General features: G+C 39.5%; 1 protein-coding gene across 6 annotated transcripts in view; it reads left to right on the top strand.

Moving 5' to 3' along the window:
• HERC4 (HECT and RLD domain containing E3 ubiquitin protein ligase 4) overlaps positions 1–16,194 on the top strand; it is a 159,303-nt gene that overhangs the window by 61,813 nt on the left and 81,296 nt on the right. The window lies entirely within an intron of this gene.

Raw genomic sequence — 16,194 nt, 5'->3', positions numbered from 1 at the left:
ACAATAAAATGAGGCATGCCTGTGTTGTTATTACATGGATGTGGTTTGTGGCACCCAAACAATTGCAATAGTAACATCAAAGATCACTGATCATGTCATGCATTGTCTTATATTGCTAAATTAGTGATATAAGATCACTATAAAAGATAAAATGATAATGAAAAATATTGAAATATTGTGAGAATTACTAAAGCTTATAAGCTTTACTCAATTTTTGATACTGAATTTTTACAAAATGAAGGTTTTTTGACAACACTGCATTGAGCAAGTCTGTTGGCACCATTTTTCCAACAGCGTATAGGCTCACTTTGTGTCTTTATGTCACATTTTGGTAATTCTTAACAGTATTTCAAAACTTTTATGTTGTTACTATATCTGTAATGGTGATCTGTGATCAGTGGTCATTGATGTAATTGTTTTGGGGTGCCATGAACCTTACCTATATAAGACAACAAACCTAATTGATAAACGTTGATGTTCGACTGCTCCACCAGCTGGCCATTCCTATCTGTCTCCTCTCCTCCGGCCTTCCTATTCCTTGAGGCACAACAGTGTTGAAATTAGGCCAGTTAATAACCCTACAATGGCCTCTGAGTATATAAGTGAAAAGAAGAGTCACACATCTCTCACTTTAAATCAAAAGCTAGAAAGGATTATGCTAGTGAAGAAGGCATATCAAAAGCTGAGATAGGCTGAAAGCAAGGCTTCTTGTGCCAGTTATCCAAGTTGTTAATGCAACTTGAAGGAATTAAAAGTGCTACTCTGGTGAATACATGAATGGTACGAAAGTGAAAAACAGCCTTATTGCTGATACGGAGAAAATTTTAGTAGTCTAAATAGAAAATCAAACCAGCCACAACATTAGGATTAGCCAAAGTCTAATCCAGACCAAGATTCTCTCTTCAAGTCTCTGAAGGCTGAGAGAGATAAGGAAGCTGCAGAAGAAAAGCCTGAAGCTAGCAAAGATTAGTTCGTGAAGTTTAAGGAAAGAAGCCATCTCTATAACGTAAAAGTACTGATGTATATGCTACAGCAAGTTGTCTAGCATGTCTAGCTGAGGTAATTGATGAAGGTGGGTATACTAAACAACAGATTTTCAATGTTGACAAAACAGCCTTCTATTGGAAGAAAATGTCCTCTACAACTTTCTTTTATAGCTGAGAGAAGTAGTCAGTGCCTAACTTCAAAGGACAGGCTGACTCTCTTTTAGGGTCTAATGCATCTGGTGACTTTAAGTTGAAGCCAGTGCTCGTTTACCATTGTGAAAATGCCAGGGCCCTCAGGAATTATGCTAAATCTACTCTGCCTGTGTTCTATAAATGGAACAACAAAGCCTGGATGACAGCTCATCTGTTTACAGCATGGTGTACTGAATATATTAATATGAGCTTAAGCCCACTGTTGAGACCCACTGCTCAGTAAAAAGATTGCTTTCAAAATATTGCTGCTTATTGACAATGCACCTGGTCGCATCAGAGCTCAGATGGAGATATACATGGAGATTAATGTTTTCATGCCTGCTAATACAACATCCATTCTGCTGCCGTAGGAACAAGGAGTAATTTTTACTTTCAAGTTTTATTATTTAAGAAATACATTTTGTAAGGCTGTAGTTACCATATATAGTGATTCCTCTGATGGTTCTGGGCAAGGTAAATTGAAAACCTTCAAAGAATTCACCATTCCAGTTACTGCTAAGAACACTTGTGAAGTGAGAGGATTGCTTGAAGCCAGGAGTTTGAGACCAACCTGGGCAATGTAGTGAGACACTGTCTCTACAAAAAATAATTTTAAAAAGCCAGGTGTGGTGGCACATGCTACTTGGGAGGTTTAGGCAATAGGATTGCTTGAGCTTAAGAGTTGAAGGTTTACAGTTTTCCACATCCATATGATTACATCCCCAACCAGTCAGCAGCACCCATTCTCCTGCCTGCCAACCTATCCTTGAAAAACCCTAGCCTCCAAATTTCTGGGGAGACTGATTTGAGTAATAAAACTCAAGTCTCCCATTTAAAAACAACAAAAAATTTTTTAACTAGAAGGGAAGCTGCTGCCCTGAAGATAAAAGACCCAGGCTTGACAGGATTTATCACTTGCTGACTAAAGAGTCCTTGGGCTTTGAATAAATATCAACAATAGACAGGAATTAGTCTCTACATGCCTTGGGTGAGACCCAGTACTGTCAGGTGTGATCTAGCACAGTCTTAGCAGTGGTGGCCATGGGAGTGCTTGCATCACCTCTACCCCAACTCTTAAGAATCTCAGCACAGAGAGAGAGAGTGAGAGGGAAACTTCATTTGTTTGGGGGAGAGTAAGGGAGAAGAACAAGAGACTCTGCCTAGTAATCCAGGGAATTCTCCCAGATCTTACCCAAGTTCACCAAGGCAGTACCTCTATGAGTTGGCAAGAGTCACAGTTTTGTTGGGCGTGGTGGTGTGTGCATGTAGTCCCACCTACTTAGGAAGCTGAGGCAGGAGGATTGCTTGGGCTCAGGAGCTCTGGGCTGTAATGTGCTCTGCTGATTGGGTGTCCGCACTAAGTTCAACATCAATATGGTAACTTCCTGGGAGCGGGGGGCCACCAGGTTGCCTAAGGAGGGGTGAACTGGCTCAGGTTGGAAATGGAACAGGTCAGAACTCCTGTGCTGATCAGTAGTGGGATCGTGCCTATGAATAGCCACTGCACTCCAGCTTGGGCAACCATAGTGAGACTCTGTCTCTTCAAAAAAAAAAAAAAAAAAAAAAAGTGTTACTGGGCTTGGAGTGTCCACTAATGGAGATGGCTGCAGTGACTGAAGAATTGAGATCATTCCACTCAATTCCTTTTGAATACTTGGAATGCCTTCCCAAGATGTTCAGGTACAAACAAGTACAGACTGCAAAGAATAGAATAAATACCTAACTCTTCAGTGCTTAGACATCGATGAAAATTTAGAAGCATCAAGACGATCCAGGAAAACATGACCTCACCAAACCAACGAAATAAGGCACTAGTGACCAAACATGAAGAGACAAAGCTACGTGACTTTTCAGAAATTAAGACAGCTGTTTTGAGAAATCTCAACTAAACAAGATAAACAGAGGAAGTTCAGAATCGTATCAGATAAATTTGTCAAAGAGCTCAAAACAATGGTAAAATATCAAAGAGAAATTCCAGAGTTAGAAATGTAATTGACAACCTGGAGAATGCATCAGAGGCTCTCAACAGCAGAATTGATTAAGCAGAAGAAAGAATTAGCATGAAGACATGATATATGAAAATATACAGAGTTGACAAAAGAAAAAAGAGTGAAATACTCCCACAGGATCTAGAAAATAGCCTCAAAAGGGCAAATCTAAGAGTTACTGGCCTTAAAGAGGAGGTAGAAGGAGAGAGAGGGATAGAAAGTTTATTTAAAGAGCTGATAATAGAGACCTTTTCAATCCTGAAGAAAAATATCAATATTCAAGTGCAAGGTTATGGAACACCAAGCGGATTTAGCCCAAATAAGACTACCTCAAGACATTTGATAATCAAACTCCCAAAGGTCGGGGATAAAGAAAGGATCTCAAAAGCAGCAAGAGAAAAGAAACAGTATACAATGGGGCTCCAGTACATCTGGCAGCAGACTTCTCAGTGGAAATCTTACAGATTAGGAGAGAATGGCATGACATATTTAAAGTGCTAAAGGAAAATAACATTTATCCCAGAATATTATATCCAGTGAAAATACCCTTCAGATGTGAAGGAGAAATAAAGACTTTCCCAGACAAACAAAAACCGAGGGGTGGCCGGGCGTGGTGGCTCATGCCTATAATCCCACCACTTTGGGAGGCTGAGGCAGGCAGATCACCTGAGGTGAGGAGTTTGAGACTAGCCTGGCCTACATGGCGAAACTCCATCTCTACTAAAAATAAAAATTAAAAAATTAACTGGGCATGGTGGCTGGCGCCTGTAATCCCAGCTACTCAGGAGGCTGAGGCGGGAGAATTGCTTGAACCCGGGAGGTGGACGTTGCAGTGAGCTGAGATCGCACCATTGCACTCCAGCCTGGACAGCAAGAGGAAACTCTGTCTCAAAAAAAAAAAAAAAAAAATGCTGAGAGGTTTCATCAACAGCAGACCTGTACTATAAGAAATGCTAAAGGGAGTTTTTCATTCTGAAGGAAAGGGACGTTAATGAACAATAACAAATCAACTAAAGGACTGAAGGTACAAAACTCACTGGTAATAGTAAGTACACAGACATTGTGGTGTGCGCACTACTCATCTTGAGTAAGAAGACTAAAATATGAACAGATCAAAAATAATAATAACTACAGCAACTTGTAAAGACATATACAGTATAATAAGATATAAATAGATGTAACAAAATTAAAGAGCAGGGGAAAAGATGATAAAGTGTAAAGTTTTTATCAGTTTTCTCTTTGCTTATTTGTTTTTGTAATGAGAGTAAACTTGTCAGCAGTTAAGATGTTGTTTGCAAGCCTGGTAACCTCAGATCGCATCAGAAAACAGGAGGCAAGTGGATTGCTTGAGCCCAGGAGTTTGAGACCAGCCTAGGCAACATAGTGATACCCCATTTATATAAAAAATAAAAATTAGCCTGGCATCTGGCACATGCCCATAGTCCCAGTTATTTGGGAGGCTGAGGTAGGAGGATTGTTTGACCCAGGAGGTTGAGGCTACAGTGAGCCATGATTGTGCCACTGCACTTCAGTTTGGGCAGTAGAGCAAGACCGTGTCTCAAAAAACAAACAAAATTAATAGATGCACAGAAAATTTAAAAAAAAAAAAGGAAATTAAAACATACCACCAGAGAAAGTCACATTCACAAAAAGGAAGATAGGAAAGAGGGAAAGAAGGAAGAGAAGACCATAAAACAAGAAAGCAAATTTTAAAATGTCAGGAGTAAGTCCTTATTAATAATAACATTTAGTAACTGGAGTAAACTGCCCAGTCAAAAGACATTGAGTGGCTGGCTGGATGAAAAAACAAGACCCAGTGAACTGCTCCCTGCAAAGAAACACACTTCACCTATGAAGACACACATACACTGAAAATAAAGGGATGGAAAAAGATATTCTGTGCAAATGGAAACCAAAAAGAGCAGGAGTAGCTATACTTATGTCAGACAAAATAGATTTCAAGACAAAAAGTATAAGAAAATATAGAAGGTCATTGTATAATGATAAAAGGATTAGTTCAACAAGAGGATATAACGGTTGTAAATATATATGCACCCAACACTAGAAAACCCAGATATACAAAGCAAATATTATTAGAGCTACGAGAGACAGACCCCAATAAAATTACAGCATAATATTGGCATAAAAACAGACACATGGACCAATGGAACAGAACAGAGAACTCAGAAATAAATTCATATATGTACAGTAAATTCATTTTGGACAAGGGCGCCAAGGACATACATTGGAAAAAGGATATTCTTTTCAATAAATGGTACTGGGAAAACTGGATATCCATATGCAGAAAATGAAACTAGACCCCTCATATGGCTAGGCTTTGTGCCCCCCCCCAAATCTCATCTTGAATCGTAATCCTCATAATCCCCATGTGTCCCTGGAGAGACCTGGTGGAGGTAATTGAACCATGGAAGCAGTTTCCTGCATGCTGTTCTTATAATAATGAGTGAGTTCTCACAAGATCTGATTGTTTTATAAGGGGCTCTACTCCACTTTGCTCGACACTTCTTCCTGCCACCTTGTGAAGAAGGTGCTTTGCTTCCTCTTCACCTTCTGCCATGATTGTAAGTCTCCTGAGGCCACCCCAGCTATGCTGAACTGTGAGTCAGTTAAACCTCTTTCCTTTATAAATTACCCAGTCTCAGACAATTCTTTATAGCAGCATGAAAACAGACGAATACACCCCTATCTCTCACAGTATACAAAAAGCATGTACAAATGGAATAAAAACTTAAATCTAAGACCTGAAACTATGACAAGAAAGCTGAGGAAACTCTCCGGGACATTGGTCTGGGCAAAAATTTCTTGAGTGATACCCCACAAGCACAGGCAACCAAAGCAAAAGTGGACAAATGGGATCACATCAAATTAAAAAGCTTCTACACAGCAAAGGAAACAAGAAAGTGAAGAAACAAGTCACAGAATGGGAGAAAATATTTACAAACTACCCGTCTGATAAGGAATTAATAACCAGAATATATAAAGAGCTGAAACAACTCTATAGGAAAAATCTAATAATCTCATTAAAAAATGGGCAAAAGGTCTGAATATGCATTTCTCAAAAGAAGGTATACAAATGGCTAACAGGTATATGAAAGGTACTCAACATCATCAGAGAAATGCAGATCAAAACTAAAATGAGGTATTATCTCACTCTGGTTAAAATGGCTTTTATCTAAAAGAGGGCAATAACAAATGCTGGCAAGGATATGGAGAACAGAGAACCCTTGTATACAGTTGGTGGGAATGTAAATTAGTATAGCCACTATGGAGAACAGTATGGAGATTCCTTAAAAAAACTAAAAATAGAACTACCATATGATCCATTGTTGGGTATATACCCAAAAGAAAGGAAGTTTGTACATCACAGAGGTATCTGTGCTCTCATGTTTATTGCAGCACTATTCATAATAGCCAGTATTTGGAATCAATTTAAGTGTTCATCAACAGACATGGATAAAGAAAATGTGGTGTATAAATACACAATGGAATACTATTCAGCCATAAAAAAGAATGAGATCTTGTCATTTGCAACAATATGAGAACTGGAGGACATTATGTTAAGTGAAATAGCCAGCACAGAAAGACAGTCACATGTTCTCACTTGTTGGTGGAAGCTAAAAATTGTAACAGTTGTACTCACAGAGATAGAGAATAGAATGATGGTTACCAGAGGCTGGGAACCGTAGTGGGGTAAGGGGAGGAAGTGAGGATAGTTAATAAGTACAAAAATGGCAGGGTGCAGTGGCACACGCCTGTAATCCCAGCACTTAGGGAGGCCGAGGCGGGCAGATCATGAGGTCGGGAGATCGAGACCATCCTGGCTAACACAGTGAAACCCCATGTCTACTAAAAATACAAAAAAAAAAAATTAGGCGTGGTGGCAGGCACCTGCAGGCCTGTAGTCCCAGCTACTCGGGAGGCTGAGGCAAGAGAATGGCGTGAACCTGGGAGGCGGAGCTTGCAGTGAGCCAAGTGAGCCACTGCACTCGAGCCTAGGTGACAGAGCAAGACTCCATCTCAAAATAAAAAAAGTACAAAAATACAGTTAATAGAATGAATAAGGTCTAGTATTTCATAGCACAACAGAGTGACTACAGTCGAGAATAATTTATTGTACATTTAAAAATAACTAAATATATTATTGGAACATTTGTAACACAAAGAAATGATAAATGCTTGAGGGGATGGATACTCCATTTATTCTCATGTGATTTTTACACACTGTATGCCTGTATCAAAATGTCTCATGTATCCCATAAATATATACTCCTACTGTGTACTCAAAAATTTAAAATAAGGCCAGGCACAGTGGCTCAGGCCTGTAATCCCAGCATTTTGGGAGGCCAAGGTGTGCAGATCACTTGAGGTCAGGAGTTTGAGACCAGCCCAGCCAACTTGGTGAAACTCTGTCTGTACTAAAAATACAAAAAATTAGCTGGGTGTGGTGGCAGACACCTGTAGTCCAAGCTACTCAGGAGGCAGAGACAGGAGAATCGCTTGAACCCAGGAGGCAGAGGTTGCAGTGAGCTGAGATTGCGCCACTGCACTCCAGCCTTGGCGACAGAGTGAGACTCCATCTCAAAAAAAAAAAAGTAAAAATTAAAAAAATTAAACATTTTGGCCGGGCGCGGTGGCTCACGCTTGTAATCCCAGCACTTTGGGAGGCCGAGGCAGGCGGATCACGAGGTCAGGAGATCGAGACCACGGTGAAACCCCGTCTCTACCAAAAATACAAAAAATTAGCCGGGCGTGGTGGCGGGCGCCTGTAGTCCCAGCTACCCGGAGAGGCTGAGGCAGGAGAATGGCGTGGCGTGAACCCGGGAGGCAGAGGTTGCAGTGAGCCGAGATCACGCCACTGCACTCCAGCCTGGGCGACAGAGCAAGACTCCGTCTCAAAAAAAAAAAAAAAAAATTAAACATTTTAAATTTGCCCTTTATATCCATGCTGCTTTAGCCAAACTTGTATATACCTATTTTTTATCTATTATTCTTGCAGATCTGATTATTTTTTCATTGATGTTAATTTACTACTTAGTTGGAAATAGTTGAATGCTGTTTTCTCATTCATTTTTTTGACAACCTGAAACCAAAATGTCCTTCTTTTCATATATTTTTTTTACTATCCCAAACTTCCTCAGAATTGTCTTCTTGTTTATCTATTGATGGAAACCAGAATCCTGATTTTCTGTAAAGTAGATGCAAAAGTTGAGTCACGTGTGTGTGTTAATAGATTTTTATTTATTCACAGTGACGAGGATACTGTGAAGGTTGACATTTGTAAAGGTTCAGTGCTTTTTATTGTAAATAAACTTGATGTTTTTTTTATAATTAAAAGGCTTTTTCAGTTATGCTTATATTTAACAAAGGTCACCATTACTTAGGAATGCATTTTGGCACCTTTGAAACTGCAGACCTTGAGATTATTTGCATTAGAATGGGGAAGGAGTTGGTGTTTTAAAATCAGTCGTTTTTGCTGCAATTTAGTTTCATCAAAAAATTGTGATACATTGTAGCCAAAAGGTGGAAACAACCCATGTCCATCAGCAGATGAATGAATGAATGAAAAAAATATTGTATACGTCTATAGTGGAATAGTATTCAGCCATAGAAAGTAATGAAATGCTCATATATTATGCAACATGTATGAATCTGGAGAACATTATGTGGGGTGAAAGACAGACACAAAAGGACAAACATCATATGAGTCTACTGATAAGAGGTACCTAGAACAACCAAATTCATAGAGACAGAAATAGTGGTTACTAGTTCCTAGAGGGAGGAGGGAATGGAGAGTTTCTGTTTAATGGGTTTCTGTTTTATAAGATGAAGTTCTAGAAATGATTAGTGGTGATAGTTGCACAACATTGTGAATGTACTTGCTACCACTAAATTGTGCAGTTAAAATTGTAAATTTTATGTACGTTTTATGATAAAAAATTGTGTAAAAATTGATAAACTTTTTGCACTATACTCAAGCTGTATAGGATAAAAACTAGTTACATGTGAATTTAATTTACCAATTCTAGCCCATCCAGAGGTTAAACCCATGGCCCCCAGCATGAATTACATTTTAATCATAAACTATCTGTGTGGCCAATGCCATGGGTAAACAAGAGGAATTTTTTTTTTTTTTTTTTTAATACAAGGTCTCACTCTGTTGCCCAGGCTAGAGTGCTGTGACATGATCACAGCTCACTGCAACCTCAGCCTCCCAGGCTCAAGCAGTCCTTTCACCTCAGCCTCCTAAGTAGCTGGAACTACAGGTGTTTGCTACCACACCCAGCTAATTTTTAAATTTTTTTGTAGAGAAGGGGTCTCACTATGTTGCCCAGGCTGGTATTGAACTCCTGGATTCAAGTGATCCTCCTGCCTCGACATCCCAAAGTGCTGGGATTACACATATGAGCCACTGCACCCAGCTGACAAAAGGACATTCTTAACAGCCACAATATTCCTTTGGTTTAGAGATTATTATCTCCCTGGAGCCAGGCAAGGGGCACACCTTTCTTTAAAATGTGTAAAGTTTAAACAACTATATTAGTTTGCTAGAGTTGCTTGTAACAAACTACCACAAACTCGGTGGCTTGAACCATACAAATTTATTGGCTCACTATTCTGCAGACTAGAAGTCCGAATTTAGAGTTGCTTCCTTCTGAAGGCTGTAAGAAGAATCTGTTACATGTTTCTTTCCTAGTTTCTGGTGGTTTGCTGTCAATCTTTGGCATTCCTTCGCTTGTAGACCTTGGCCTTCTCTCTATACGTGTCTGCATCCAAATTCCCCCTTTTATAAGGACACAAAACATTGGGTTATGGACCTACCCTACTCCATTATGACCTTAACTAATTATATCTGCAGTGACCTTATTTCCAAATAAGGTCATATTCTGAGATATTGGGGATTAGGATTTCAACATACTTTTTTTTTTTTTTTGAGACGGGGTCTGGCTCTGTCGCCTAGGCTGGAGTGCAGTGGCATGACCTCGGCTCACTGCAGCCTCCACCTCCCAGACTCAAGCGATCCTCCCACCTCTGCCTTCTGAGTAGCTGGGACTACAGGTGCATGCCACCACACCCAGTTAACTTTTTGTATTTTTTGTAGAGATGGGGTTTTACCATGTTGCCCAGGGTGTTCTCCAATTTCTGAGCTCAAGCAATGTGCCTACCTGGGCCTTCAAAGTGCTGGGATTACAGGCATGAGCCACCGTGCCTTGCCCAATATGCAAAGTTTTAGGAGACCCAGTTCAATCCATAGGAATACCCCAGACCTGCTGAGCTAACCTTTACTGCACAGAGGGTGTCCTCAGCATCGCGCCTGTTAGTACAGGCAAACTTTGTTCCTTCAGATGACTTATTGGCTGGTGTGATGGCTTCCACCTGTAATCCCAGCACTTTTAGGGGCTGAGGCGGGAGGATTGCTTGAGGATAGGAGTCCAAGACCAGCCTGAGCAACATAGCAAGACTCTGTCTCTACAAAAGAAAAAAAAGTGACTTGTCATACCTGATTAAGTAACCATCATTCTCAAATATAACACTTCAGATAAGTCTTTGGTTGCATAATAGATTTTTTTTCAATTATATTCTAGTAGGAAAGGTGACATATTATTGAACCTTTATAAATAACTATATTACTAATAAAGGAGGGGAGACTTAGTAAGAGATGGAACCCTGGGCATCAGTGAGAATCAGGTAGCATTTTTAAATAATTCCTTTTAGTTTACCCAAGCAGAGTTTATGAAATTGTGGATAATTTTAGAAAGGAAAAATGAGCACAAAATCAAAATTAAACATTATTCAAACATATAACCATAATAAATTTTTCTTCATCAGTTCATTCTTTCTTATATAATGAATTCTTATTCTGCTGGACCTTGGGTTAGCAGTTTCATAAAATGTCTGTTTCTCACCTAACAAAAAAGAATATGAGAAATCCTAATGTACTTCACTGCTACGTTTTGAAAGTTATATAAGAGAGATCTCTTCGGAACCCTATACCCAAGTGTCTTTTCTTTGATGTATACATTGTTTCACATACCTGTTGGAATCCTTTTAATAGGGCTCTGAGACTACTTTGTTGAAAACACAAACTGGCCTGTAGCTTGTAGGAGAGTCTTCAGGCAAGCATCAGAGCAGACAAAAACTAGTAATAGGTGACAGAGGCCTAAAATAACTGTGGCTAGTTTATTACTGATAATTATCAAATGATATGATCTGATGAAGATTCAGAGTAAGAATAATAATGTTTCCAAAGATGATGATTAGGCCTATTTTCAAGGAACTCAGTGATTCTTACCTCTGATATGTAAATATAGCTGAGCATAACCATTTATAGACAAAAACGAAATCTTGAGATACAACTTAATAATCTTGAGATCTAACATACCAGGTATACACAAGAATATCAAAAGAACCAGCAAGTCTAGGATCAAGCCTAGACATATTTTTATTTTTTATTTTATTTTTATAAAACTTCATGGGAGCCAGGCACAGTGGCTCATGCCTGTAATCCCAGCATTTTGGGAGGCCGAGATGGGTGGATCACCTGAGGTCAGGAGTTCGAGACCAACATGGTGAAACCCCATTTCTACTAAAAATATAAAAGTTAGCCGGGCATGGTGGCACACACCTGTAGTCCCAGCTACTCGTTGGGGCTGAGGCAGGAGAATCGCTTGAACCCAGGAGGAGGAGGTTGCAGTGAGCTGAGATTGCGCCATTGCACTTAAGCCTGGGCGACAAGAGCGAAACTCCATCATAAAAAAAACAACTCCATGGGTAAGCCTGAAGAGCATCCCCTTTTGAGAACTACTGGCATGGAATATATGGATTAGAAACAATAAGGTTAGAGAACCACTGGCATAAGTGAGAATTAGAGCAGTAAGGTTGTGCCAGAAAACATTTTAAATAATAACTGAAATTAGAACTGGATAGTACTATACTCTTTTTTTTTTTTTTTTTTTAATTGAGGTGGAATGTCACTCTTTTGCACAGGCTGTAATGCAGTGGCAGGATCTCAGCTCACTGCAGACTCCGCCTCCTGGATTCAAGCAATTCTCCTGCCCCAGCCTCCTGAGTAGCTGGAATTACAAGCAGCGCCACCACACCCAGCTAATTTTTGTATTTTTAGTAGAGATGGGGTTTCACCATTTTGGCCAGGCTGGTCTCAAACTCCTGACCTCAGGTGATCTGCCTGCCTCTGCCTCCCAAAATGCTGGGATTACAGGCATGAGCCACCATGCCTGGCCTGTATGATTTTTAATTGTATTATTATTATTATTATTCATTGGGAGCTTTTGGGGTTTCTTAAAAAAATATTTTCCAGCTGGGTACAGTGGCTCACGCCTGTAATCCCAGCACTTTGGGAGGCCGAGGCAGGTGGATCACAAGGTCAAGAAATCAAGACCATCCTGGCCAACATGGTGGAACCCCGTCTCTACTAAAAATACAAAAATTAGCTAGGCGTGGTGGTACGCACCTATAGTCCCAGCTACTCGAGAGGCTGAGGCAGGAGAATCGCTTAAACCCGGGAGGCGGTTGCAGTGAGCCGAGATCACACCACTGCATTCCAGCCTGGCGACAGAGCGAGACTTTGTCTCAAAAACAAACAAAAATATTTTCTATCCATGCATGGTTGGTTGAATCTGCAAATATGGAACCTATGGATACGGAGGGCCGTCTGTGTTTCTTCCGCCTCTTACAAGAGCACAGGTCATGGTGGATTAGGGCCTAATTTCCAAAAAGAGGAAATTTATGTTACTAAGAAACATGCAAAAATTATTACCCTCTTTAGTATCAAAGAAATGCAAATTTGAAAAGCAAGAGGATAGCAAATAAAATAAATAAAGCCTAATTTTAATAATCACGTCTTTAATGCCCTTATCTCCAAATACAGTCACATTCTGAGGTACTCGGGGTTAAAGCTTCAAACAGATCTATTTGGGTGGGGGATACAGTTCAGCTCATCACAGGAAGGCAAAAATCAAATAAGTATGAGAGGAAATGTGGATACTTCATTAAGATATAATCATAGGTGCTTGAGAAATAATACTTAGTTACCTATTTTACTACAGTGACAATAAATAAAAATAAATATAGATGATAATATGATTGAAAAGAACTTTAGCTCTTTTGTAAGTCAGGAGCCTTTGTTCTTTTTTCCTCTTAAATTTAAAGGACAATAAAGACAACATAAAGCATAGAATATTATTTTAATAAAACAGATTATTTGCTATCTAGCAGATTACACAAAAAGTAAAGAATAACATTTTATATTATAGGTATTTATCAGTAAACCAAGGGAGCAGGTCCTTCTTAATTGAGTGAACTTTGCTAAGATGTTAACCATTTTATAGCTTCTTTCAGACTCAGGTATAAACTGAGGAAAATAAGATTCATTTCCCCAGTTGTATATTTAGTTACGCTCTTTAATATTCTGGAACAAGGTGACATTTTGCTTGAGTTCAGTATTTCTATCTCAGAGGTTTCTTGAAGTCATAATGATTTTCTTTTTTTTTTTTTTTTTTTCTTTTCTTTTTTTTTTTTCAGACAGAGTCTTGCTCTGTTGCCCAGGCTAGAGTGCAGTGGAGCGATCTCAGCTCTCTACAAGCTCCGCCTCCCAGGTTCTCACCATTCTCCTGCCTCAGCCTCCCAGGTAGCCGGGATTACAGGCACCCGCCGCCACGCTCGGCTAATTTTTATTTTATTTTATTTTTTTATTTTTAGTAGAGACGGGGTTTCACTGTATGTCTCGATCTTCTGACCTCGTGATCCACCCACCTCGGTCTCCCAAAGTGCTGGGATTACAGGTGTGAGCCACCGCGCCCCGCCAGTCAAAATGATTTTCATATTAATACTAAGATGTTTTCTATGCTAAATGTAGTGCACTCAATATTGCTCATCTTCAAATAAAAAAATATTTTTTAGGTTTCTCAATTTTAAGTTCTAATACGTTAAGTATTAATGATTTTAATCAATGTAAACAAAGCCCTTTGGAGTCCTGAATAAGTGCTAAGAGTGGAAAGGGGCTCAGAGACCATCAAAACTACTCATTTTCCTTGTTAAACAAAAGCACATGCACAGTTGTAGCTCTATCACTGTTTTGCTTCTAAGTAGAAGTACAATTTACAGAATTGTAAATAGCTCAAAGACAGTGAAAGGTGGAGATAATCCTAAACAGTGCACTAATCAAGACCATTTTTTGTGGGGCAGGGGGGTCTATTTCAAGGTCTTCAAAATTTTCCCTGACAATGTATTTTGTAAAGAAGAAGAAGGCTGCCCAGGCTGGATTGCAGTGGCGTGATCACAGCTCACTCCACCCTCGACCTCTTGGGCTCAGACTACAGGCATGCACCATCACGCCTAACTAATTTTTAATTTTTTTTTGTAGAGGCGAGGTCTTGCCATGTTGTCCAGGCTGGTCTTGAACTCCTGGGCTCAAGTGATCCTCCTACCTTGGCTTCCCAAAGTACTGGGATTACAGGTATGAGCTACTGTGCCCAGCAGAGAGGAATTTTAAGGACACTTTCAGATAGAGAAAGAGTGGCAAAATTGTTTAGAGTATGTATTACAGGTGGAAGATATGATGCCTATTCATACACATTGAAACAAGGCATCACTGTTCTTTAGATAAGGGGGGAAAATTACTTGACACATGAAAATTGGGGACAAAAAGGTCAGTTTAGATTCTAATGTCACAATATGCACTAAGATAAACTATAAATGAATTAAAGAGTAAATACTTCTTAAGACAAGAAGATTATGAGTTGAGGATGGGAAAAGCCTTTCCCAGCATATATGCTATGAAAGTTATAAAGAATTAGATAAATTTGTTTAAATGGAAAAGTAAATGTTCTATGAGTCAAAATTAACCAAATAATTATTTGGAAAAAATATTTGTAGCAATTACAACCTAAGGTTAATATCCTGAATATCTAAAGTGCCCATACATATTAATGAAAAAAAAAGACAACTAATAGATAAATAAGACAAACAGTAAATAAAGGAAATTAATGGGATTTCCTAAAAGAAGAAATTTATATTACTAAGAAACATGCAAAAATTATTACCCTCTTTAGTATCAAAGAAATGCAAATTTGAAAAGCAAGAGGATAGTAAATAATTGTAATAGATCAAGCATTAATCCTCTCTTTCCTGTTATAAGGTAACTATATAATAGGGAGAAACTAATGCTTCAGCTACAACATGAAGTAATGCTGACACATGATTTTTCAACCTACAGTGAATGAGCATCAATGCCTGCTACCACCACAAAAAAGAACTCAGTGAAAATTCTTCTCAAAGGAATTATGTGTTTCCTGATGGAACTACTCTCCTGCCTCCATGTAATAGTTTTACTGAAATAATCAAACGGTGATTGAAACCTGTCTAGATTCAACCACCAATTTGCAGAACAGAAGACCAAGCCAAATGTTAGGAGAAACCACAAAGATAAAGTCAGCAAAATCCAGTCTGCATAAAGTTGTACAGGACAAATGACTAGGTTTCTCAAACTTTTTCGAGTAGTGATTAAGAGGAATTTAAGGGTAGTACGCAGTGGCTCACACCTGTAATCCCAGCACTTTGGGAGGCTGAGGTGGGCAGATCACTTGAGGTCAGGAGTTTGAGACCAGCCTGACCAAAATGGTGAAACCCCATCTGTACTAAATACAAAAATTAGATGTGGTGGTGGGCGCCTGTAATCTCAGTTACTCGGGAGGCTGAGGTTGCAGTAAGCCAAGATCATGCCACTGCACTCCAACCTGGGCGACAGAGTGAGACCTGTCTCAAAAAATAAAAATAAGGCCAGGTGCAGTGGCTCATGCCTGTAATCCTAACACTTTGGGAGGCCGAGGTGGGTGAATCAGCTGAGGTTGGGAGTTCGAGACCAGCCTGACCAAGATGGAGAAACCCCCGTCTCTACTAAAAATAAAAAATTAGTCAGGGGTGGTGGCCCATGCCTGTAATCCCAGCTAATTGGGAGGCTGAGGTGGGACAATCGCTTGAACTTGGGAGGT

The sequence above is a fragment of the Hylobates moloch genome, unplaced genomic scaffold, assembly GCF_009828535.3.
Source record: "Hylobates moloch isolate HMO894 unplaced genomic scaffold, HMol_V3 SCAFFOLD_3, whole genome shotgun sequence".
In the NCBI taxonomy this organism is placed as follows: domain Eukaryota; kingdom Metazoa; phylum Chordata; class Mammalia; order Primates; family Hylobatidae; genus Hylobates; species Hylobates moloch.
The sequence above is the reverse complement of the archived record's forward strand: the minus strand, read 5'-3'. Positions and strand labels throughout refer to the sequence as shown.